General features: G+C 41.3%; 1 long non-coding RNA gene across 2 annotated transcripts in view; it reads right to left on the minus strand.

Moving 5' to 3' along the window:
• Positions 7,549 to 27,288, minus strand: part of LOC106506098 — a 56,532-nt gene continuing 36,792 nt past the window's right edge. Inside the window, exons 2-4 of one of the 2 annotated variants that reach the window (XR_002338501.1) lie at positions 26,659 to 26,937; positions 9,621 to 9,737; positions 7,549 to 7,985 (exon numbers count right to left, since the gene is read on the minus strand). This is a non-coding gene — a long non-coding RNA (uncharacterized LOC106506098). Of the gene's footprint in view, positions 7,986 to 9,620; positions 9,738 to 21,603; positions 22,163 to 26,658; positions 26,938 to 27,288 lie in introns of those variants that run through there. The other variant, XR_002338502.1, reaches the window with a different exon arrangement.

Consider the following 27,288-nt stretch of genomic DNA (forward strand, 5'->3'; position numbering starts at 1 on the left):
CGTAGCTATGGCATTTTGGGAATTAGCACACTCAGGAGAGAAGCTGTGTTTAGGATGAAGTGAGTTGGATCATCGTATAGAAAATTGCCAGGAAGCATAGAATTATTGGAGAAATTGTGACAAGCTTCCGTGAAAATGTGAACTGTACTCCAGAGTTGTTCCCAAAAGAGTTAGGAGCCTTGCTTTACCCTGGTCAGGAGTTTCAACAGGTGTTCCTTTTACTGCCAGCAAAAATACATGCATCCCCCTCCGCACTCCTGGCAGCCGGCTCAGAGCTGTATGAGCTCTGCGGCAAGGGCGGCATCTCCTCAGACCCAATGCCAGTGGTCAGCCTCCTGGATTACTTTCTTAAGAAAATTTCCAGAAGCAGAATTACTGGATCAAAAGGTAAATATTTTGGGGGGGTTCAGATATATATTGTCATTCTCACTTTTCAAAAGGTATGAAAACCTCTGGATAAAGGTCTCAAAGTGAAGACACTCATGATGCTATTTCTTGTGCTCCAAATCCATAAGAATGAGAGGTTAAGATGTTAAAACATACCTACATGCTTCTTTCAAGAGGAAAATCTCAGCAGCTCAATACACAAGTAAATTTAAACAATAGGCAAAATATAAAACCAGGGACAAAAGGCAGGACTGGAGCTGGACAAACAGGGGTGGAGTTAAATGTCCCCCCAGAAAGGCTTGGATATACCTTCTGGGGATCTGTGCTGGGCTTCCCACCCAAGAATAGTGGGCAAAATAACTCCACCCAGAATTGTAGCAGAAATACACTACTTGCTCAGAGTATCCACAGCATTTTCTGCTCTATATCATGTGAATTATGGAGAGTTGTCATCCCAGAAATGGGGCACTCTGAGCTGAACAGCAAACATATGATATGGGTTGAGTTTTGACAACCCAAGAGACCAAAGCTAAGGTAGCTAAGAAACTGCCTCCCAGACAAAGGAGGTATGGGAGAAAATTCCCATGCAATATGAACTCTCCAGGAAAGGTTAGAAAACATAAAATGAAAATGAAATGACTACTTTCTGAAAAGTAATCACAAGGAGAGATTTATATCCTGAGGTGACAAAGATACAAGATGAATCTAAAAACATCTTTGAAATAAATCTGTTTAAAATCTTCAAGGAAATAAAAGAACACCAATAAAATCAGAACAGGAGATTATGAACCTGGAATAGGTAAACTATAAAAAGAGCATTAATAATTATCTATCTTTCAACTTAAAAATAAAACAATCCGGTTCCCATCATGGCTCAGTGGTAATGAACCCGACTAGGATCCATGAGGATGTGGGTTCTATTCCTGTCCTTGCTCACTCAGTGGGTTAAAGATCCAGCATTGCAGTGAGCTGTGGTATAGGTCACAGACAAGGCTTGGATCCTGCATTGCTGTAGCTGTGGTGTAGGCTGGCAGCTGTAGCTCTGATTCTACCCCTAGCCTGGGAACTTCCATATGCCACCGGTGTGGCCCAAAAAAGAACAAAACAAACAAACAAACAAACAAAAATCCCTTAGAGGAACTGTACTTCATCACATTGTCAGAAGAGGGTGATCTTGAACTAGGAATGGCAAATTATTCCATATCCATAAAATGAAATGAAGCAGCATAAATCCACACAAAGCTACTCTAAGGGGAAAAAATGAAAAGCAAAAAATTTTAGTTGGAGAAAATTCTTACAAAAAAACATAAAGTTCTGAATGGAATAAATATCTTCATACAAGACTTTGGAAATATAAAAAACCACTTTAAGTCAGAAATTGGAAATCCAAGAACTGAAATGGACAGATAGATAGATAGGCAGATAGATCGATAAAATGATTGAGCAATCAATTGATTGAACTTGGAAAAAGACAAAATTATTTTAGGAAGGAAGGCTAAATTACAAGTACTACTCAACAGAGAATAGACTCAAATGAAATTTTAATGAAGAATACCAAGGAGAGGCAGAAGATATGCCAAAAAAAAAAAAAAAAGTAAAAGATTCAGACAGAAAGTGGAAGAAATGGAAGACAAAGAAAATTAAGGGTCGATGGAGTTCCCATCGTGGTTCAGCGGAAGCAAATCTGACTAGCATCCATGAGGACACAGGTTCGATCCCTGGCCTTACTCAGTGGGTTAAGGATCTGGTGTTGCTGTGAGCTGTGGTGTAGATCAAAGATGTGGCTTGAATCCAGCATTGCTATGGCTATGGTGTGTAGGTCAGCAGCTACAGCTCCAATTGGACCCCTAGCCTGGGAACTTCCATATGCCATAGGTATGCCATATTCCATATGCTAAAAAAAATAAAAGACAAAAAAAAAAAAAAAAGAAAGAAAATGAAGGATAGTGATCATTGGAACTCCTAAAGAAGACATGTAAAACAATGGAATAAAATTTATATTTAAGCCTATAATTCAAAATGGAGGTATGTACTATATATATACCATGTAGACTCAATAATAAGGTTTTGATTCTCCCCAGATTGAACATAGACTTGTCTAGGAAAAACTCCCTATTTCTTCTTTACTCATATACTCAACATTCCTAACACTAGATATGTGGGTTTATTCCCACACCCACCAATTTTCCAACACCAGCTAGGTGTCCTACATTTCAGTTCAGTTCTGACGCTATGTATGTGGGGTGAGCGTCAGATCCCATAAGTTAAGGGCTCAGTCCCCCAAGACTGCCCCTACTTCAAATGCCAATCACAAGTCTCAGGCTGTTCCTGGTACTTCTGATTGAACAGCTATAAATCAAAGTTCCCACAACCACTTCCACAGGTTTAATAATTTGCTAGACCAGGTTACGGAACTCAGAAAAACTTTTACTACATTCACCAGAGAAAATGATAAGGGATACAGATGAACAGATATATGGGGTGTGGTCTGGAAGTATCCCAAGCACAGGAGCTTCTGTGCCTGTGGAGTTGAGTGCACATTCCTCCCAGCACCAAGATATGCTCACCAATCCAGAAGATTTTGGATCGTGTACTTTGGGGATTTCTATGAAGGCTGCATTGCATACACATGATTGATTATTAGCTCAATCTCCAGTCCCTCTCCCCTTGGAGTGTGGGGAGTGGGACTTAATTCAAATTGTGGCTTGGTCCTTTTGCTGACCAGCCCACCTCCTGAAGCTATCCAGGAACCCACCAAGAGTCTCCCCATTGGAAAAAGAGACACTCCTATCAGCCATGAAATTGTAAGGGATTTAGGAGCTCTATGTCAGGAAATAGGATCAAAGGCCAAATATTAGAATAAAAGATGCCCCTGGTACTCTTATCACTGAGGAAATTACAAGGGTTTTAGGATCTCTGTGCCAGAAATCAGGGACAGGGATAGGTATATTGAAATAGATATATAGACAGATATTGATATAGATATATAGACAGAGATATTCTATTATTTCACAAGATTCAATATTATTAAGATGTCTCCCCCAAGTTGAACTATTGACTCATTCCCAATCAAAATCCAGCCAACTTTGTTGTAGAAATTGATAAGCTATTTCTAAAATTTATGTGGCAATACAAAGAACCTAGAAGAGCCAAAACAATTTTGAAAGAAAAAAATGTTGGGGCACATAAATTACTTGATTTTAAGATTTACTATAAAATGAACCATAATTGGGAAAGAGTAGTATTCAATGAGATATCACCTCACACCTGTTAGAATGACTATCATCAAAAAGACAAGAGATAACAAATGCTGAAGTGGATATGGAAGAAATGGAACCCTTGTACACTTGTGCTGATGGGATATAAATGGGCATAGCGATTACAGAAAACAGTCTGCAGGTTCCTCAAAAAATTAAAAATAGAACGACCATATGATCCAGCAATTCCACTTCCGGGAATATATCCAAAGGAAGTAATAACACTAACTCAAAAAGTTATCTGCACACCCATATTTATGGCAACATTATTTACAATAGATAAGATATGGAGACAATCCAAGTGTCCACTGATGAATGAGTGGATAAAGAAATTATAGTATATATATAATGGAATATTATTATTCAGTCACAAAATGATAAAATCCTACTATTTCAAAAAAAAAAAAAAAAAAAAAAAAAGGAGTTCCCGTCGTGGCGCAGTGGTTAACGAATCCGACTAGGAACCATGAGGTTGTGGGTTCGGTCCCTGCCCTTGCTCAGTGGGTTAACGATCCGGCGTTGCCGTGAGCTGTGGTGTAGGTTGCAGACGCGGCTCGGATCCCGCGTTGCTGTGGCTCTGGCGTAGGCCGGTGGCTACAGCTCCTATTCAACCCCTAGCCTGGGAACCTCCATATGCCGCGGGAGCGGCCCAAGAAATAGCAACAATAATAACAACAGCAACAAAAAGACAAAAGACAAAAAAAAAAAAAAAAAACCTACTATTTGTAACAACATGGATGGACCCTGAAGGCATGATGCTGAGTGAGATCCGTCAGACAAAGACAAACACTATATAATCTTACATACGTGGGATCTTAAAAAAAAAAAAAAAAAATCTCCTAGAAAAAGAGATCAGATTTGTGGTTACCAGAAGCTTGGGGAAGGTGGTCCAAAGACACAAATTTCCACTTATCAAATAAACAAGCACTAGGGAGGTCAGGTACAATAGGGTGACTACAGTTCACACTGCGGTATGATCCACAGGAAAGTTAGGAGAATAGATCCTAAGGGTCCTCATCACAAGGAGACTTTTTTCTTTTTCTTTTTATTGGATCTATATGAGATGATGAATATTAAGTAAACCTACTGTGGTAATTGTTTCCTGATATATGTAAATCAAACGGTCATGTTGTACCCCTTAAACGTATACAGTGATGTATGTCAATTATTTCTCAATAAAACTGGAAGAAAAACTGCTAAAAACTTTTTTTTAAAAAGAAAGTAGTACTGCATAAAGATCAACAGACAGATTAGTCTAAAAGAGCAGGAGATCCTGAAAGAGGCCCACACATGTATGGTCAATTAATTATTTTTAAAAAGGTACCAAGGTAATTCCATAGGTAAAGAATACTCTTTTCAACAAATGGTGCTAGAACAACTAAAACATACATTTAAAAAATGAATCCAACTATTACTTTTTATTGATTGATTGATTGATTGATTGATTGTCTTTTTAGGGCCAGAAGCATATGAGGTTCCCAGGCTAGGGGTCCAATCGGAGCTGCAGCGGCTGGCCAACGCCACAGCCATAGCAACGTGGAATTTGAGCTGTGTCTATGACCTACACCACAGCTCACTGCAAGGCCAGATCCTTAACCCACTGAGTGAGGCCAGGGATTGAACCCCATCCTCAAGAATGCTAGTCAGGTTTGTTAACCACTGAGCCATGACGGGAACTCCCTCAACTATTACTTTAAATCATACATTAAAAAATGTTTAAAGGAATCATAAACCTAAACATAATACTTAGAGAAGTAAAATGTGTAAAAGAAAATATACCAGAAAATATTCGTGACCCTACGATAGACAAAAATTTCTTAGATTAGGCATAAAAATGCATAAAATATAAAATATAAAATGCACAAAATATAAAAGAAAATTGATAAATTGGACTTTACCAAAATGATAATCTTCTGCTCTTTCAAGTACACCATTTAAAAAAAAAAACAATCAAGGAGGTCCTGTTGTGGTGAAGGGGAAATGAATCTGACTAGAAACCACAAGGTTGAGGGTTTGATCCCTGGCTTCGCTCAGTGGGTAGGATTCGGCATTGCCTTGAGCTGTGTAGGTCACAGACTCGGCTCAGATCTGATGTTGCTGTGGCTGTGGTGTAGGCCGGCAGCTATAGCTGCTATTAGACCCCTAGCCTGGGAACTTCCATATGCCACAGATGAGGCCCTAAAAAGCAAAAATAAATAAATAAATAAATAAATATTGGAAAAATAAAAATAAAAATTGGAAAGGAAGATTGGGAAGAATTTCAAGCAAAATGGGAATCCCCTGGTGGCTCAGTGGTTTAATCCCTGGTTTGAGAACTTCTGCATGTCACAGGGATGTGACCAAAAAAATAAATAAATAAAGTCACAAACCTCTTGATGGAATGGGCTTGCGTTCGTTCCTCGGCTGTGCCCAATCATTGAGGCAAGCAGCCTAGGGAAGCAAGACTCAACACAATGGTTGCAGTAGATCTAGAAGGACAGGAGTTGGGGCCAGCTTGCAATTTTGTTTTCCCAATAGGAAATCCAGTGGTACATTTTCAGGACCACCTCATCTTCTTTCTCTACTTTCTGTTCTTCTGCCTTTGCTTTCTCAATATCATTTTTTTCTAAGCCTGACAAATTCAGATATGTTATCATCAAATCTTCAACATTCTCCTAACATCTGACAAAAATGAGATGATCCTATGATTGCCTTGAAACTCTACAGCAGAAAAATACTATTCTCACAATTGTTAGGGCCACTCCTTTTTTTCCAGCCACACATCCCCATGCATGAAGAGTCTAGCTCTCTCGGGGAATACTGCCCCATTCCTGCATTGCAGTGAGATGCTAAAATGCAGAAAACCCTATATTACACCATCAGTCAACGTTGTGTGCACGTGTCTGTGTTTATGACCCCTCAGAGGTAAATTTTAAATGTTTGAAGCATCTTTTTTCCTTTGGAAGACCTTGTGATTCTATCACAAATAGTTTTCTGGATATCCTCTGGCCTGGATGCATTATTAACCTTTGAAGTTGCTATGGGAACCAGTGTTTTTAAATAATTTATTGATGTTGAGAAAAGAGAAGCTGTGATGCCTGTGTCAAAGGAAAACAAATAAGGCATTGGAAGATATGAAAAATTTAAAAATCTAAACATATCAAGTGACAAAAGCAGACTTTCTATTTTTAATCAAACTGTATTACTGGAAAGCTCTCATAAATTCTGCTATATGAGGAATAAGACCCTATATCTACAGACAAGGTCAGTTAGTATTTGTTGGATGAATGCATAAATGAATGGAAAATGGGAGACAAGGTAATCCTGGGATGGTACTGGGTAAAGAGGTTTCTTCACTACTCTATGGACTATAGGAATTAAAGGCATTCATCACCCAATGATTAGCCACTAATGTTCGCTTTTCATCAGCTCTGTTTCTTAAACCTTGAGCGATTTCACTGTGAATCACTCATTCACCTCTCAGAATTCTATTTTCTGGGCTGTGGAAGTTTGAAAGTTATTATCTACAAAAATATCACACTGGGAACCAGTTCAAAAAATCCAGTAGTAAATGTAACTGTAAGCCAGAGATTTCCTGCTGAACAAATTTAACCACTGGATTGCCATATCCAGGTATTGCAATCTCTCAAGTATAAAATCAGATCGTATTTATTTATTTATTTACTGCTTCTTAGGGCCGCACTTGTGGCATATGGAAATTCCCAGGCTAGGGGTCAAATCGGAGCTGCATAGCCATAGCAATGTAGGATCCGAGCCATGTCTACGACCTATACCACAGCTCACAGTAACACCAGATCCTTACCCACTGAGCGAGGCAGGCCAGGGATGGAACCAGCATCCTCATGGATACTAGTCAGATTTGTTTCTGCTGCACCACAAGGGAACTCCCTCATATTAATTTTTTAAATTAAAGTATAGTTGATTTACGATGTTGTAAGATCACATTAATTTTTCATGTCCACATTTCAGTGGTTGGAACCACTAAGTCTCAGGCTTTTGTAGGGGACACAGGGATGGTGAAATCCCAGGTCCCAATTAAGGGAAGGACTTGCCCAGCTGCTGGGAGTGCTGTCAGCAGATAACCCTCAGCTATGGGCCCCTTCAGGGTCAGCCTCAGCTACAGGTAGCCACTTTGCCTAAGGTAACACCCTACCCAATGATGGATGGAAGCACGAGTATGTCATCCCAGCCATTTCAGCCCAGTGTGGGACAACTCAGATGCTTTGGGCTGTCTGTGGGGTTGGTGGAAGCCGCTGGACCTACATCTCAGTTTGCCTTCTCTATCAGCCTAGTCCAGCTTCCTTCTCCTCCTTCCACGTGTGTTGATCTCAAAGGCGTGTCCTGTAAACATCCCACACAAAACACCATCTCAGAATGTGTTTGCAGAGGACTCAATCTGCAGGAACCCTTCCTGCCCCCTGCCTCCTAGCATTGCCAGATAAAATACAAACTTCCCAGTTAAATGTGAATTTCAGATAAACAACGTATTACTTTTTAGTATAGACCTTCCTCCACTTACAAAGGGGTTATGTCCAGATAAACCATCAAAAGCTGAAAATGTCTTAAGTCAAAAATGCATCTAGGAGTTCCCGTTGTGGCGCAGTGCAAATGAATCTGACCAGTAACCATGAGGTTGTGGGTTATATCCTCAGCCTCACTCAGTGGCTAAGGATCTGGTGTTGACGTGAGCTGTGGTGTAGGCCACAGATGTGGCTCAGATCTGGCATTGCTGTGGCTGTGGTGTAGGCTGGCAACTATAACTCCAATTAGATCCCTAGCCTGGGAACCTCCATATGCCATGGGTGTGGCCCTAAAACGCAAAAAAAAAAATGCATCTTATACACCTGACCTACCAAAACCATAGCTTAGCCTAGTCTACCTTAAATGCACTCAGAACACTTACATGAGCTAAAAGTTGAACAAAAATCATTAAACACAAAGCCTATTTATAATAAAATGTTGAATAGCTCTTGTAATTTATTGAATACCGTACTGAAAGTGAAAGAAAGGATGGTTTTAAGTGTATTGGTGGTTTACCCTCTTGACTCTGTGGCTGCCTGGGAGCTGCCACTGGCCAGCATCATTGGAATATCATACCACATATTGTGATTATAAGAAAGAGTCAAATTCAAAAATTTTAAGTACAGTTTCAACTGAATGCATATTGCTTTCAGTCAAAAAATTGTAGGTTGAACCATTTTAAGTCAGCAGTTGTCTATGCAAGTATGTCTCAAATGTTGTTATGGCTGTACTTTCCCTATGCTGATTGTGGTGCCTGGTGAGGTAACTGTTGGATGAGTGAAAGGATCTTATCTGAAAAGAGTGACCTGTTACACGGAAGAAGGTAGAGGTGGGCAGTGGTTTCTTACTTTCCACTATGCAAATGTTTCTCAAAATGTCCTCTGATAGGCAACATGCAAATTACCTGAGGGTGATAATTACAAATGCAGATTCTCAGGCCTCAGCCGCCTTAGTGAATGAGGCCTCTGGGGCTAATCCCTAGAAATCTGCATTTGTAGCAAGCTACCTAGGAGATTCTTCTGCCCCCTAAAGTTTGAGAACCTTTTATGCTGAGAATGTTGTTCTTGAGCTAGAAAAACCGGTTTTATCCAAATTAAGAAGGCCTCTCTCTGTGATCACTAGAGAACTCTAGAGAGCAGGGCACCAGCCTTGTCTCTTTCCCTTTTCTCTTGAGTCTCTTTTGGATGGAAAGCAAGTTATTGGAACAGGTTGATCATCGTCATCTTCGAGAGAAGAGTTGTATTAGAATTCAGATCTACTACATCAGAGGCGCTGAAGGCAGTATGCTGAGCACAGCAGGGCCTCAGAGAAGCCAGAGTGGTTGGGAAGATATTAGGCAAGGTATGTTTTGAATGATGAGAAGGGTTGTGGCAGTTTGGAAAGATCTGAACACCCCAGAACTGTAGAATCTACAGGCTTAGAAGTCGAAGAAGTACAGCCTGTGGGGACACTCACTTTTAGAAGGCTCCTGAGTCTCAGCGTCAAGTTGCTTCAGGATGTGGATGGCAGCTTCAGGAATATTCCTCTCTGGCTCCAAAACACAGTTTAAAGTTTCTGCTGCCAAATATCTCTCTAGAAATAAACAGAGGAATCTTCCTATAAGGTTTACGCAGATCTCAAATGTGTCAACACCAAGCACTAAATAATCTTCTGGCAGGAGTTATCAGACTGGTGCACCAGTTGGCTGGACTTCAAAGTCCAAAAGTTCATGGTCAAATGTCATACCTTTGGCCAAGTCCCCCTCACTCAACAGGCTACTCTCTTCCTTACAGGATGAAGGTGCATGGAATGGGTAAGTGGTCTTCCCCAGACACCAAGGAATATCTTTTAAAAAAAATTTCCCCTCCCCTTTTATCACTTAAACAATAGGATTTGAGAGGAAGAGGCATCTACACATCTCGGTTTTAAGAAACATGATTTGGGGCCGAGAAAGAATATGTTACCTCCTTGGGGTGGGGGTTGGGGGTGAGTGAAGTTTGTCATGCACAGCACACACTTGGCTAGAGCAGCAGGTGCATGTGGGGAAAAGTGAAGAATAAGATTGGATAACTGAGAGCAATTTTCCAGCTGTGGAATGCTGAGAGTACAGTTCCTCTTCTCAGCCTATCTTTCTAGACCAATTTTATTGTCATACAAGTGTTAGCTCATGTCACCTCTTCAGAGAAGCCCTCCCTAAGAACCTACTCTAAAGTTGCTCCTTCTCTACTTTCCATCACATTACATTGTTTCATTTTGTTTAGAGTACTACTCATATATTTAAAATTATGTCATTCATTTGCTTGTTTACCTGTCTGCTATCTTTGCCTTCACAAGAATTAAATTCCATGAGAACTGGCTCTATGTCAGTTTTGTTACATAGATTGATACAGATGTGCACAGCAGTAATCCCTCACCTGGATTTATGCCCAGCATTCCTAAATACTGCATAAAATGGTTGTTGAATGAATGAGTGAACTCACTTTTTTTTTTCCTTGAACATCATGAACATTTGTTAACCCATAATAGAAACATAAGCACAAATGCTATGATGAGAGAAGCATCTATGCTGCAGGGGCCCATAGTTTGCACTGTTTCTTGGATTCCATGGGGACCATTTTGTGAATTCTGAACTATATCTGAAAAGCCACTGACAAGTTCTGTGGAGAAAAAGACCGAAGTTGAGCATTTGCAAAGTCTTTACCAAATTGTTGCACAGGGTTTTACAATTTGACATTGAGGAGAAAATCAGCAAGTCAGTCTATAGCCAACATAAATTCAAAAGGTGACAGGTAATAATTATTCATGAATATTATATTTTAAAGCCTTTAGCAAGAAAAAATCTTTAGACAGATGCATGTATCTCAAAGTTTATCTCAGAAAAATAGATTTAAATGTCTAATGAATAAAAACTCATTTTTAAAACAAAATAAAATTTGCCACAATCTGCATGTTCAATGAAGTATTTTGTTAAAATTTACATGGAGAAGAAATCAAATTCAATTAATCACTAAGAAATCCAAGTTCAATCAAGGATAAGAGACCTGGAAAATAGGACGTTAAAAGCTCCTATGCGTCAATGAAGCTGCACACCACTTCCTAACATATAAAATTATAATGTTCAAAATTTTAGTTATCTGTGGAGAGCCCGTCGTGGCTCGGTGGTTAATGAACCCAACTAGCATCCATGAGGACTTAGATTCAATCCCTAGCCCTTGCTCAGCGGGTTAAGGATCCCGTGTTGCCTTGAGCTCTGGTGTAAGCTGCAGATGTGGCTCCAATCCCATGTGGCTTTGGCTGTGGCATAGACCGGCAGCTATAGCTCTGATTTAACCCCTAGCCTGGGAACCCCCATATGCCGCGGGTGCAGTCCTAAAAAGACAAAAAGACCAAAGTCTGTGTACCTATAATTATGCCCTGCTTTTAAGAAGGAGGCAGCTAAATTATCTGTGCCTTTTAAAGAAATGTTCAGGAATTTGGTTAAGGTTGTCAAATGTGTAAGATGATTAGCTTAAAGCAGGCTATTCAGGTTTCTATTACTGACGTTGAAACATTGCCTTGTTCATTTATTTTTCATTCCTTTTCTTCTAAGGTTACTTGAGTTATGGGTTTATGTCCATTACTTGATAACATGCTGCAATTTCAGAGCCTCTATGTTCCTTACATAACTTAACACAAATCATTGATTCAACAAATTTTTTTTTAAGGGTGTGCTATGATCTAGATGCTGCCGAAATAACAGTAAACAAAGACATCTGCCTTCTGGGAGCTTGTATTTTAGTGGTGAAGACAGACAATAAATAAAATAAATAAATAAAATGTGTACTCTTGCTAGCTCAGCTAAGGAGAAATCTACACCAAGAAGGGTGCATAGGAAATCTGTGCATGGGGAGAAGGAGATTTTAAATAGCACAGGCCTCAAGGAGAGATGCCATTTGAGCAAAGATGAGAAAGAAATAGGGGCACGCCAAGCACACAGAAAGGACTCAGATGTACCGAGTAACTGAACTATGGTCAGTTGGTTTCCCAGCTCTCATTGTGTTTGGGATGATGCTTCCACTTGGGAGCTGATGTAGTTACAATACAGAAGTTGTGCCCCTTCTCCTAACTCTTGAATGATGTCCTCATTCACTACAAAAAGCAATCTCCTGAGTTACCCTTGTGGCTCAGCGGGAAGGAATCTGACTAGTATCCATGAGGACGCAGGTTTGATCCCCGGCCTCCCTCAGTGGGTTAAGTATCTGGCGTTGCCATGAGCTGTGGTGTAGATTGCAGGTGAGGCTCAGATCTGGCTTTGCTGTGGCTTTGGTGTAGGCCAGTGGCTGCAGCTCCAATTTGACCCCTAGCCTGGGAACCTCTATATGCTGCAGATTCGGCCCTTAAAAAGACCAAATAAATAAATAAATAAATAAAAACCCGAAAAAAACAAAAGCTCTAATCAGTTGCTGTACATATTTATATCCTCAAGAATAAATGATTCTGCACTGTCAACAATTGGCTGGGAGAGTTCCTTCTGTGGTGCAACAGGAAATGGAGGCGGTGTCTGTGGAATGCTGGGATGCAGTGGGTTAAGGATCTAGAGTTGCTGCAGCTGAGGGGCATGTTGTAACTGCAGCTCGGATCTGATCCCTGGCCTGGGAACTCGGTATGCCTCAGGGTGGCCATAAAAGAAAAAAGGGGAAAAAATAAATTGTCTGGGAAGCTCACTAGATATGTAGAGGTTAATGCAGAAGCTTGCCTTAAGGTAAGCAACATCACCTGCAGCTATGTGGATGTGGAGTAGAATGAAATGGAAGGAATCAAGGAATTCAAAAGAGAGAGCAGAAAACAGAGGTCTTACTATTGGGATTTAAGGTTTTCTACATAAAAATAGTGTTGGGAGGGAGAAATTTGCACCTCAATCATTCAAATTCTTTTTAGGACCTCATCCACAGCATATGGAAGTTCCTAGGCTAAGGGTCAAATCAGAGCTACAGCTGCTGGCCTATGCCACAGCCACAGCAACACAGGATCAGAGCGACCTACACCATAGCTCACAGCAATGCCAGATCCTTAATCCACTGAGTGAGGACGGGGATCAAACCCGCATCCTCATGGACAGTAGTCAGGTTCATTAACCGCTGAGCCACAAAGGGAACTCCTCATTCAAGTTCTTATGACTTCCAAAGAAGATATAGAGATGGCCAATAAGCACATGAAAAAATGCTCAACATCACTGATTATTAGAGAAATGCAAATCAAAACTGCAATGAGGTACCACCTCATACCCGTCAGAATGGCCATCATTAATAAGTCCACAAATAACAAATGCTGGGAGAGGGTGTGGAGAAAAGGGAACCCTCTTGCACTGCTGGTGGGAATGCAAGCTGGTACAATCACTATGGAAAACAGTATGGATATACCTTAGAAAACTATACATAGAACTTCCATATGACCCAGCAAGTCCACTCTTGGGCATAGATCCAGACAAAACTTTCCTTGAAAAAGACACATGCACCCACATGTTCATTGCAGCACTATTCACAATAGCCAAGACATGTAAACAGCATAACTGGCCATCAACGGATGAATGGATTAAGAAGATATGGTATATATACACCATAGAATGCTACTTAGCCATAAAAAGGACAAAATAATGTCATTTGCAGTAATATGGATGGAACTAAAGACTCTCATACTAAGTGAGGTAAGTCAGGAAGAGAAAGACAAATACCATATGATATCACTTATATCTGGAATCTAATATATGGCACAAATGAACCTTTCCATAGGAAAAAACTCATGGATTTAGAGAACAGACTTGTGGTTGCCAAGGGGGAAGGGGAAAGAATGGGATGGACTGGGAATTTGGAGTTAATAGATGCAAACTATTGCCTTTGGAATGGATAAGCAATGAGATCCTGCTGTATAGCACTGGGAACTGTATCTAGTTATAACTATATCTTATTATGGAGCATGATAATGTGAGAAAAAAGAATGTATATATGTATGTGTGACTGGGTCACCTTGCTGTACAGTAGAAAATTGACAGAACACTGTAAACCAGCTATAATGGAAAAAAATAAAATTTTTAAAAAAAGAAATGAGTTTGAATAATTCAATCTCAAAAAAAAAAGTTCTTATGGCTAGACTAATAATAAAATTGACTCAAGTCAGATTGACGGGAGAAAAAGAGACAAATTTTAATCCTGTGCATTGTCTCATAGAAATGGGACCTAAGAAGTGGCCAAAGCAAGCAGATTTTATAGTTTTTATTTTATTTTATTATTTTTATTTATTTATTTATTTTTGTCTTTTTGCCTTTTCTAGGGCCGCTCTCACGGCATATGGAGATTCCCAGGCTAGGGGTCTAATCAGAGCCCTAGAACTAGCCTATGCCAGGGCCACAGCAACGCGGGATCCGAGCCTCGTCTGCAACCTACACCACAGCTCACGGCAATACCGGATCCTCAACTCACTGAGCAAGGCCAGGGATCGAATCTGCAACCTCATGGTTTCCCAGTCAGATTCATTAACCACTGCGCCATGACGGGAACTCCAGATTTTATGGTTTTTAAACAAAGAAACAAATTTGTGAGGAATTGACAGAACAAAGAAACATGAATTTGGGGTGCCCAACTATGAAGAACATAAACAGAGTTTGGGTTTGTGGTAGTAAATTAAAGTAACAAGGTTTGTTTGTACAGGATTTTTGGCCGCGGATTCCCTGTCTTTGGTGATAAGGGTGTTTTTCTATATCCAGATGCAGGGAGTATATCTTTCATGTAAGAGATTTATTTCCTGCTTTTAAGGCAACAGAGAGGGGGTCAGGCAGAGTGTTCCACTTGCATTGGCCATAACCTTAATTGGTTGCTTAAGAATAATCTTAATTATTGCTTCAGAATAATCAAAACGCCACTGAGTCACATTTGAGGGTGGCTGACCCTGGGTCCCAACAATAGCAATAAAACTGCACTGTAAGCTAGTTTCTAGCTCTGGCATGTACATCTGTGGACTTTCCTCCAGCCTTATCTATCTATTGGTCATCCCCAAACAGCATGTTATTCTTGGCGCAAACTACTGCCACAAGGAACTGAATGCTCTCGTAGCTCTCTGTGCCTCTGCACATGTTCTGTACTCCTGACCCTTAGCCTCCAGTTTGTTCTACGAAGGCTCACTCAAAATTTCACCTTCTCTGCCAATACCCACTGAACTATAACTCTTATGATTGGTGCAGATCCCTGTAGATTATTATATCTAAAAAGCCCTAAAAAAGTAAAACTTCACCTCCTCTGAGAAACCTTTCTGGCCATCTCTCATTCCCCACCTAACACCCCAATAGTTTCGGCCATAAATCCTGACGGTTCCAGAGTCTGGAAATGAGCTTTCTAGTGAGCCCAGAGCAAAAGGGAGGGATGTTAATGCATCTGGTAATAATCTAGGTGCATTATTACCTTTTTTGCCCATTCCACATTCCTCCTCCTTTATCCTATCAACAGCAGACAGACAACTTTAGCCTCCTGGGGTTCGCTATCAAATTATTAATGAGTAAAGATACATTTTAATATGTCCTTTATCTTTGCTAACTTCTAGGACACTAATTCAAACTTTGCATCATAATTCTGACATGTTCCATCCATCCATCCATCCATTGATCCATCCATCCATCCATCCATCCAACCACCCACTCATCCTTCCACTCACTCGTCCACTTATCTGTCCATTTGGTAACAGTTAATAGCACAGGCTCTGAGGCTCACCTGCCTAGGTTGAAGTCATGGCTTCTTCACTTACTAGGTTTGGAGAAGTTATTTCTCTGAGCCTCCATTTATTCAACAGTAAAGTAGGATAGTAATAGTCTTTATTTCTGAGAATTACTAGGAGCATTAAATGGGGAGATGCATATAAATGCATAGGTAGTGCCCAACACATAGTGGGCACTCAATAATTCATAGGGAGCATTCATTCATTAATCATTCACTGGTATCATACACCAGAACTGAATTTGACACCATGGAGAAAAAAAAGACAATAAATAAGATAGGGAACCTGATCTCAAGATCCCAGTTTATAAGAGAAGGTTCACAGACAGACAAGTACAACAGGATGGGTGGATACTATGATGGGGCAAGCCCACCATGCTATGGGAACCCAAAGAAAAGGTCCCCTGCCCCGCTCTCATGGGTGGATGAGTCAAAGAGACTTCGCAAAGGTGGAGATAGTTGAACCAAGTCCAATAATTCCGACCTCTTCAATTTTTTCCCTCAATTGTAACATCACATTGATATCTATCCTTTTATATTCTTGTTTCCTTTTTCCCTTTTTTCATCTTCTTATACCTGTACCCACAGCATATGGAAGTTCCCAGGCCAAGGGTCGAATTGGAGCTGGGGCCACAGACCTATGCCACAGCTATGGCAACACCAGATCCAAGCCACATCTGCAATCTACACCACTGCTTGTGGCAACGCCAGGTCCTTAACTCACTGAGCAAGGCCAGGGATCAAACCTGCATCCTCATGGACACAACATCAAGTCCTTAACCCACTGAGTCACAATGGGAACTCCCACATTCTTATTCCCAGTTGGTGTCCTGGATCCCTTGTGCCTCTAAAAGGACCCAAACCTCTTCCTCCAAGAATAGGCAAATAAGAACAGCAGTAGTCATAGCAACAGGGTGATAACAAATGTTCTAGTTTCTGTTTTATTCATAATAAAAGGAAAAGCCCTTTTAAAGCCTTTTAAGTCCCTACCATCTGGTCCTCATAACTTCTCTGACCTTTCCTTTCATATTCTTCCTTCTCTCGACCAAAAATTAATCAGTCAACTTAAGAAGAAATGGAAAATTTTAATCGAGCCAAATTGAAGATTATAACCCAAGAAAAGCCTCTCAGAAAGCTCTAAGGGGAATTCCCATCATGGCTCAGGGGTTAATAAACTCAACTAGTATCCATTAGGACAAGGATTTGATCCCTGGCCTCGATCAGTGGGTTAAGAATCTGGTGTTGCTGTGAGCTGTGGTGTAGGTCGCAGACAAGGCTTGGATCCTGCATTGCTGTGGCTGTGGTGTAGGCTGGCAGCTACAGCTCTGATTTGACCCCTAGCCTGGGAACCTCCATTTGCCACAGGTGCGGCCCTAGAAAAAACAAACAAAAAGCAAAAAGACAAAAGACCAGAAAAAAAAAAAAAAAAAAAGGGGAAAGCTCTAAGAACTGTTCCACCCATCAGAGATCAAAGCATAGCTATACAAGTTTTTGAGACAAAGGGCTGTGCATTAAATGACCTAGATAGTTTGCACGACCCAGACGTATAAGTACAAAGTGACCCCTTACAAGATCAAGAAGGAATGTTATCTTTTAAGGAGTTATCTTATTTGTGCTAGGAAAATGTTGCTCTTTGATGGGGCGATTTGGTCGATGCTTAATGCAGATACATGATGCACATCGGAGGGGAGAGAGGTGGCCAAAAGGTAGAGAAAAATGTTTTATGTTTAATTTTTTCTTATCTTGCCATAAAGCATGAATTTTATTCCACCCTTCCTTTCTTTGCTCCAACCAGACCTTTTTGCTGTTCCTTGAACATACCATACACATTTGCACCTCAGGGCCTTTGCACTGGTTCCTCTCTCTGTCCAAAGCACCCTTCCCCCTATATCTACAAGGCTCACATAGCAACTTCTCAACCATCCTATCTAAAATGCAAACACTGCCCCCAGCAATTCCAAATCCCTTTACCTTGCTCTGAAGCACATATCATGTTTTATCATTCTCCTTAATTTACTTATTTATTGTGTTCATTATCTCCTTAGTTCACTAGCTTGTAAACTTTAGGAAAGTAAGGATATTTTCTGTTCTTTTCATTGAATAGCCTGTATCAGTGCTAGCACATTGTAGGTGCTCAATCAGTATGTATTTAATGAGAGGATGTTGGCATTAGCAGTCCTAGGGAAAGTTATCTGAGGCCCTACAAGTTACAAAGCACAGAACTACCTCCCTGCCTTTTAATTGTTAAGCTGCACAAGTGTAAAAAAACTCATTTTCATTTTACCCTTCAGTTAACAAAGTGATAAAGTTCCTTGAACCTGCTTAATGAGTGCATGAGAATGATGGCTAATTAAGGTGAAGCGGCATCGCCGCTCTGCCAGTTAGCTGCCAGGATCACCTGAAGAACTCCTCAGAAGAGGAACCGGCCTTTCTCTGGCCCCCCACATATCTGCCCAGCTGTCTGCACAAGCCCAGAGGGGTACCTAAGGTGAAAGAATGGAGACAGCCTCTGCCTCGGAGTCTCCGACAAGTCCTGGTTATTCTTCTAGCCTATAGGGAGTTTGGGACTTTTTTCCCCAAACCAGGACTCCCATCCTGAACCCCTGTTTGTTGGATTCCTCAAAGAATGATGCTAGAGCGATTTAATTAGAACATCCAGGCTCATGAGAACTGGGTCTGCTTCTTAACTCTCTGGTCTTTCCTGACCTGGCTTTTCCTGGCTAAATGCCACTCAATCTCTCTCTCTTTAATAAAAACTGATGTTCTGGCCACACAAATTGAGAACAGATTGCGCTGGTCAGACTGGGTCTGAATCCAGCTGAGCCACTAACTTGATGATTGCCTTTGAATGTGCTTCTCAACCTTCAAGAGCACTGAATTTTACCTGAGCCCAGAGAAAACAAGAAGGGTTAAAAAGTCCTCCCACCCTCTGTGCTCTAAAATCTCTCCACATTTTTGTCTTCCAGGAAGCAGTTAATCTTGAAAAGGACAAATCTGACCTTGAAGATTCCAAGACCTATCTCTACCCTGTCCAGGATTCTCTAGATTCATTCCTGTATTTATCTGCTTCAATAAAATTGCAGGCCCCTTCCCTTTTATTAAGACCATCCATGCTAATGAACCTTCTCTCTACTGCAGTAACCAGAATAAAACTAGCTCTTTGATTGTCCACTGCATTTTGTCTTTCATACTTTTAAGTCTCAATTTCCTCATCTATGAAAGGAGATCATCCATCATAACCACTTCCTAGAACTGGCTGAGGATTAAAAAAATTATGTATGTAAAGTTTAGTAAGCTCTACTAAATAGTTTGGTGGGATTACTATTTGTTTTAATTCTCTCCAGCCCAGTTCTAACAGGCCTTGATCTTGAAGGTTTCCTGTGCTGATTAACCTGATAGATGTTCTAAATAACGTACAACTTGCTGTCACTATGTGTTTTGTTATCAACAGTATTTTTCTGGAAGATTTTGAAGGGTTTGGCCATATCTAACCCTACTCAGCCACTATCAACTACCAAACATATCCTACAAACATGTCCCAAATGCTGTCTGAAAACAGCACTTCATGGCTCTCCATTCAGATATGCAGTTCTGCACTGCTTCTCCAACCTGACAAGAATTATCTAAAGCACCATGTATCAGCCCGGGTTAATACATTTCATCTTTATTTTTTTCTGTTTAGAGCCACACCTTCAGCCTATGGAGGTTCCCAGGCTAGGGGTCAAATTGGAGCTGCAGCAGCCAGCCTACACCACAGTCATACCAGATCCTTGCTGCACTGCAACCTACACCACAGCTCATGGCAAGGATAGATCTTTAACCCACTGAGTGAGACCAGGGATCAAACCCTCATTCTCATGGATCCTAGTCAGATTCGTTTCTGCTGTGCCACGATGGGAACTCCTCCTAACACATTTTAAATTGATTTAAATATTCATCCATTTTCCTTTTGCTTTCATTTTATTAAGATAATGAGAGTTGCAGAGACGTTTTGAAATGGAAGTTCTTTAAAATTCCTTCTGTATATTTGAGCCTAATCAACTGAGTTCTCACACTGTAACTCGCTCCACAAATTCAGAGATCAAGCAGGGCCACATCTCTGCCGCTTTTCTAATTATTTGCTTGAGGGCCCATCTGCCTTACCAGGAATAAGCATAGTATCTCCTTTCTTGAATTATCTAAGAACCAGGCAGGGAGATGGTGAGTAGGGGTGGGGGCATCTCATTTTAACTAAAAAGGAAGTCAATGCAGCTTTCACACTCCTGCTATAGCAGGGAGGACTTGTGTTCATCATGCTTTTTAATTTCCTTCATTTTCCAATGCTTTGACATCTTGGGGCCTTGCAGACCCCAAATGACTGCTCCTCCAAGGGCTAGCCAATTCCTAGAGATAGGAAGACTTGCTGGGATTAGTACTTTTCATGTGCAAACTACCCCATCCAGGGCCCACCTCCCTCCAGCCTCTTCTATCAGGCTCTCACACTCACGGCCACTCTTCCTCTGCCCTAATAGCCCCCCAGGGCCAGTACTAGAAAGAGAGCACTCCTATATCCAGAGCCCACCAAAATTCATCAATTAGTCAATCCTCAGCCTGCTTATCCTGCCCACTTTCCCCTGCTTTCCTTCCCCACTTCCTAGGTTCTTCTGGCTGGTCTAAAATTGACATGAAGCAGAATAATAGGAGAAAGTCAAATCTCATTATGCATGTTATGGAGGCCCCACGCATTAGGTAATTAAGGCCTCTATACCATAGTGAAGGGAAAATCAAAAAGGATTTGGTATCGCTGAAAGAGCCCTCTAAAGTGGAGCCAGGAGGCAACTGAGGAAGTGTGACCTATGCATGCATCTCAGCCTGGGTGGAATTTAACCTTGTCAGGGCTTACAGTCCTAATGAAAGTACACAGAATACCTGCCAGAAACTCAAGCTACTTATCAGACCCTTACCCTAAAATAACTTGTGAGAGTCTATATATTTATCAGACTCCTACCCTTCAATAATTTGTGATTCATTAAGGACAAATATCTTCTGTTTTGTGTCAGAGGCAATCACAATTCTCACCAGGCAACTTTTAACAGCCTTGTGGCTTTATAGCCCCTTGCTTATTCTCTTCCCCAGAATACTCTTTTTGTAATTCTGACTCCATATTGGATCTGTTTCTTTAACTTTGTATTCTATTCCTTTTGCTACAAATTAATCCCTACAGAGGTGTTGCCTATGGCTTAAAGTATGCATAATGGCCCATCTCCAGGAACCGTGTCTCACATAACTGAGTTTTAAAATACCTTTGTCTAGTTCACGTCATGGATCAGAGGTTAAGGAATCTGACTAGCATCCATGAGGACACAGATTCGATCCCTGGCCTTGCTCAGTAGGTTATGGATCCGGTGTTGCTGTGAACCATGGTGTAAATCGCAGACACCGCTCGGATCCTGCGTTGCTGTGGCTCTGGCGTAGGCCGGCAGCAACAGCTCCAATTCAACCCCTAGCCTGGGAACCTCCATATGCTGCAGGTGCAGCCCTAAAAAGCAAAACAAAACAAAAAAAAAACCCTTTGTTTAGTTCACTGGAAACATCCTGCCCGGTGAACAGCTGCAGGAAAATAACACATTTCCCTCCAGAGTCTGGTTCCTACCAAGAAACATTTGCAGCAACTTCTCTCCTTTTTACTTTACCTCCTCACCTCCCTCTCTTTGTTCCATAAAAGAAACTAACATTCAAACCTGGGCAAGACAGTTCTTTAGGACGTTAGTATGCCATCTTCTCAGTCTGCTGGCTTTCCTGGAAAAGTTGCTATTTCCTGCCCCAACCCTTTGTCTCTCCATTGATTGGCCTGTCAGGTGGCGAGCAGTATGAGTTTGGGCTTGGTAATACTTAGAGGATTACCCAAATCTGTGTCTCCTGAATGGCAGTCCTCAATTCCTCAAATAAACTCTTTTCTTATTTGCAGCCTCCTGTATTAGTTTTCGATTGACACCATCTGAGAGAGAGAGAGAAGTGGGTAAGAGTTTGGGACTTCAAAGGGGAGAAAGGGAATTAACATAGAGCTGGAAAAACAAATGTTTGGCAAACAAATGTTTGCTCTGCCATGCAAGAGACCAAGTGACACAGGAAGGATTGTTCCCCAGCATCTCCAAGTGTCATCTAACACATCTAGCCCATATTCTTTCCAGTCATTTCTAGTGATAATGCTCTTCCTGGACCAGGCCCTTTATCTAAGTTAATTTAGGCAGTTAAGGGGGAGGTAAGACAAAAGACTGTCTGAGGCTTTTGTAACTTAAAAATTACCAGCCTAGGCGTTCCTGTCGTGGCTCAGTGGTTAACGAATCTGACTAGGAACCATGAGGTTGCAGGTTCGATCCCTGGCCTCATTCAGTGGGTTAAGGATCCACATTGCTGTGAGCTGTGGTGTAGGTCACAGATGTGGCTCTGGTGAAGGCCGGTGGCTACAGCTGCAATTAGACCCCTAGCCTGGGAACCTCCATATGCCGTGGGTGCGGCCCTAGAAAAAGACAAAAAAAAAAAAAAAAAAAAAAAAAATTACCAGCCTAAAAATAATTCTTATTCTAAAGAGACACAGTCCAGGTGGCAAATTTTGCTCTCCTACAATTGCAACAGTGACATGGGTTAAAATAAGTTTTTGTTTTTGTTTTTGTTTTGTCTTTTTGCCTTTTGTGGGGCCACTCCTGCAGCATATGGAGGTTCCCAGGCTAGGGGTCAAATCGGAGCTGTAGCCGCCAGCCTACACCAGAGCCACAGCAACACATGATCCGAGCCACATCTGCAACCCACAACACAGCTCACGACAATGCCGGATCCTTAACCCACTGAATGAGGCCGGGGATCAAACCCGCAACCTCATGGTTCCTAGTCAGATTCATTAACCACTGAGCCACAATGGGAACTCCTAAAATAAGTTTTTAACTAGCCTCGGAACCTAATCAGCATGTAAACAAGCAATGTTTCCAGGAGAAAATGTGTCCCAAGGCCCAAACAAGGGACACACAAATGAGATTTCAGAACATAACTCCATTTGCAAGCTGAAGATGGGCCCAGGTCTACAGCTTCTGGCTGGTGGCAAAGGGATGCAGTGGAATGAACATGACCCTAGGGGACTGGGATGCTGGTCCTAACCCTGCTACTCATCTCCTCCATAGAGATTCAGATAACTCATCAATAGAATGGGCACCCCACCTTTAGGAACTTCCCTGCCAAATATTAGGAGAATGGACCAGATTGTTTCTTGCAGTTCCAACAATGATGTAAGTTGAAGCTGAGCTCAAGAGAGGTTGTCTCCTGCTGTGAAGAATTTCTGCATTGAATGATTTATGAAAAGTTCTGGGAGCCGGCTTGGTTTGACACTGACTTAAAGGATCCTCATTAATTCAAGGATCACAGCAGAGAGAATACAGAAAGGGAGGTTGGCAGAGAGCTTGGTTGGGCAAGAGAACCCAAGGTCCACAAAGGGACCACAGGGTGACCAATTTATTTCTTGCTTCACTGTTTCCTTTTTCTCAAATCCAGACTATATTGCATCTCAATGGTCTCAAAGTGGCCCAACGCCTTCATTCCAAAGAGCAGTCGTTTGCCACCTGCTGGTTTTCATTAACATAAACTATGTAGCCAACTTCTTGTTCTAGGAGAAAAAGGCCTCTCTGTAGGGTTGCTTAAGGCAATCAGACACTCAGTTTAAGAAAGGAGGAATTAATTAACTGAAGAAAATTAGCTGACTTTGAGTTCCAAGTACTGTTGAAGAGAAATAATCTTGAATGGGTTTGTAACCAGTTCATTTACACAATTTTTGTTATTTTAAAGGAGTCAGTGAGCTTTTAAAGTTCAGAGACCTCAGTTCAGTAAAGCTTGCCCTGAGTGAGATATTAAAACATTGACACCAATGCACAGCCTCCTCTCCTGTTTATTACAAACATTCAGGCTGAGGCAGATGGCTCCTTTAGGGACATTAAACTACTAAATGCCAAGTCTTATTTCCACATTTCTATTTTCATTTTGCTAATTATCTCTTCATAGAAACTTTTTGTGAATTGCCTTTATCAACCACTTGGCAACAGGGCAGATTTCAAAGACAACTTTTGTTTAAACAAGTCATTGGACTGGAGTCTGCTCAGTGGCATGCCTTGGTGAAGGAAGGCCTAGAGGTGGGAGAGATAGTGACTAGAGAACCTGGAATTGATAAAATCTGGCAAACAGAGCGGTGGTTTTGGAACTCAGAGGTCACATGTTCAAGTCCCACCTGGGTAAGATAATATAGATGATTTATTGTTAAAACCAAGGCACTTCTGAGAGTAAAAGGCAGTGCTAACTGCATGGGACTCCAGGACAAAAGAACTGAGACAGACTTTGGAAAATCAGGATGCATGTTTATCATGCTGTCACCTGAAAAAAAGTTTTCAGTCATCTCTTGGTGAGTCTCAAGCCAAAAGACACAGAGAAGCCAAAGAGCAGGAGGAAGGATTTATTACATGCAGCAAGTAAGGAGAACACTGGGGATCTTTTGAAAATTAGTGTCTCCCCAAAAAGCAAAATTGGGGAAGTTTTAAGCTAAGGGTACATGCACATTAATAAAGAGGCTTGGGTGGTCGACAGAGTCCAAGATTTACTTGACTGGAGTCACAAGGGTTAGAAAAGGTCAATATCATCCTTGCTTAGATTGGAAATTGATCTGGGGGTTGAGCACTTCAGGCTAATCTTTACTACTGAAACAGAGCTGGGAGTCTTTCCAACTGATGTATTATCTTTGCTATTATTACTTCTTCTGCTTGATAGTAATCATTTGCTTTTGCATTCTTCTGCTCCATTAAGATTAATTAATTACTGAGATCTGTTCAATCTTAAGCATTAAGGCCAGACTTAGATCACAAAATGGCTCAGGCCAAAATCGGCTTCATTTATGCCAAGAAAGCCATGCCTCAGAGTTCCTTTTGTGGCTCAGTGGTTAACGAACCTGACTAGGATCCATGGGGATGCAGGTTCGATCCCTGGCCTCGCTCAGTGGGTTAAGGATCCAGCGTTGCCATGAGCTGTGGTATAGGTCACAGATGCGGTTCGGATCTAGTGTTGCTGTGGCTGTGATATAGGCCGGCAGCAACAGCTCCGATTTCACGCCTAGCCTGGGAACCTCCATATGCTGTGTGTACGGCTCTAAAAAAACAAAAAAGAAAAAAAAGAAAAGAAAAAGAAAAAGAAAGAAAGCCATGCCAGGTTCTCTTTTTCTGGGGACTCCCTACCCTATCTACTTACAATGCTACCAGTCTCCTTAGCAGCTTTGTGATTGTGGAAAATCATTTGACCATTCTGAGCCTATTTCTCAGCTTTACAGTGAAGATAACAATGTCCTACAGAACTTCTATACTAATTAGTATTAGAAACACACATTAATGTACTTTATAATTTGCAAAACATGATATAAATATGAAGTACTATCATAGTTGATCAAGCAAAATTCAGTTTACTCCTTGCTACTGAGAGACCAAATATATAGACAACGGCCTGATTACACATAAAATAGAACAATCTGCTGTAACTTGCCCAGGAAACCAAACCCTTATCTGCAGTTAACAGTGTAAGAAGTCAGCCTGCTATAAATCACACTTGCAAGAAGCCAGTTTGCTACCTCTAATGGCAATCCAGGAAGCTAAACAATAACTTCTGTCATAATCAGCCCCAAATGGCCAGGACTTGATTAATAACAGATAGTTTTCCTAATTTTTATCCCTATTTTCAATTGGGGATCAATCAGAAAAAACAAGTATCTACGCCTAATCAGTCACACAGAATGTTCCACTTTTGGCAGCATACAGCTTCTTCATGTCAATATGCTTCAGTTAAAACATAACTGAAACCTTCCCCCCCGCCAAAAAAGCTTCCCCACTCCTCTGTCTGCCTTTGAGTCTCTGCCAAAATACAAGTGACAATAGTTGACTCCCCAATAGTAGGCTCTGACTAAAGAGCCTTTGCTTTTCTCATTTGGTTGGTCTTAATTTTCACATCTGATATTTGCATATGGGACCTTGGGTCACAGGATATTGAATGGAACATTCCCCTCGACTTTGGGATTGTCAATAAAGCCCTAAAGCTGAGGGAAATAGGTGCTAAGTACATTCACAGGCCTAGGAGGAACACAAGAGGTCCTGTTATCTTTATGTCATCATGCCCTAAAGCCTAAATCAAGAGTAGAAATATTCCCAGAGTAGTAGAATCGCCCTAGAGGAGGGATGCCAGGGCTCCTCAAGCAAGAATATTTGCATTTCCTGGGATGCAACTGACTCCACAAATTTAGCAGAGCTAAAGCCTTCTCATTGGTACCATGAGCAGAGTGAACTAGAGATTGGCACTTGCCTCTTCATGGGTGAATCATGAGCTACTGCAGCTGCTGACCCACAACACCCCCTGAAAGGGCTCAGGGTGGAGATCAGGAGTGAAGCACTCTGTGCTCTGGAAAACTGGAAGAACAGGTCTTCAGACAGATATTTTCAGGAGACGATTTTAGGACCCCAATTTCTGCATCTCCTCATATCTAGAAAAGCACTGAAAGGCTTTGTGGGACGTCTGCTTCTCATGAATAGCAGTAACTTTCATGAGACTAGCAGAAAACTTCTGTAAAATGTGTGCTTTCTTACATAAACCTCCCCCTTCACCAAAATCACATACGTACCGACATTCCCCCCTTACCTCTTCAGAGTGGTGTTTCAGAGCTATCTGAAATGCTGCCCCCTTGGCTATAGTCCTCATTTTGTCCCAGATAAAACATTAAGTCTCACCTCGTAAGTTGTGTGTAGTTTTTAAGTCAACAGTAGGCAGCGGCCTGGTGGTGAGAGGACCTCATCCCAGAAGGGCTGAGGGTGATGATCAGAAAAGGTTATGCGGAAGGTAGGTACATGGGTATTCAGAATAGACTACATCTCCCATCCTTCCCTGCACCGAGATGTGCCAAGTCCTGGCTGATGGGATGTCCAGCAGTACAGGGAATCTGCAGGGGCCTCTTTCCCTGCAGAGGTTTTTGTTTTCGCTCTTTAGTCTCTCCTCTGCTTTCTCCAGCCCTAAAGAATGAAGAAGCAGAGTAGGAAGGAGTGAGAGTGTGTCAGGGAGGAAGAAATTATCCTTTACCAGTCTAGGATCTTTGGGCTGGTCTAAGAATTAAATTGCCCTGATATAGATTAACAGAAGACAATAAAAGTTTAATAACTTGTGGATACATGGGAGAGACCCAGGAAAACTAACTCCTCAAAATGGCTGAAATCCTCATCTTCCATAGCATCTTTAGCTAAAGAAAACGGGGATGATTGGGGTAGTGGTTTGGGACTTCAAAGGGGAGGAAGGGAATTAACATGAAGATAGAAAAACAAATGTTTGGTTAAAAAAAAGTTTGCTTGAAAAAAATTTAATTAAAA

This window comes from Sus scrofa, chromosome 14 (genome assembly GCF_000003025.6).
Source record: "Sus scrofa isolate TJ Tabasco breed Duroc chromosome 14, Sscrofa11.1, whole genome shotgun sequence".
NCBI lineage: Eukaryota > Metazoa > Chordata > Mammalia > Artiodactyla > Suidae > Sus > Sus scrofa.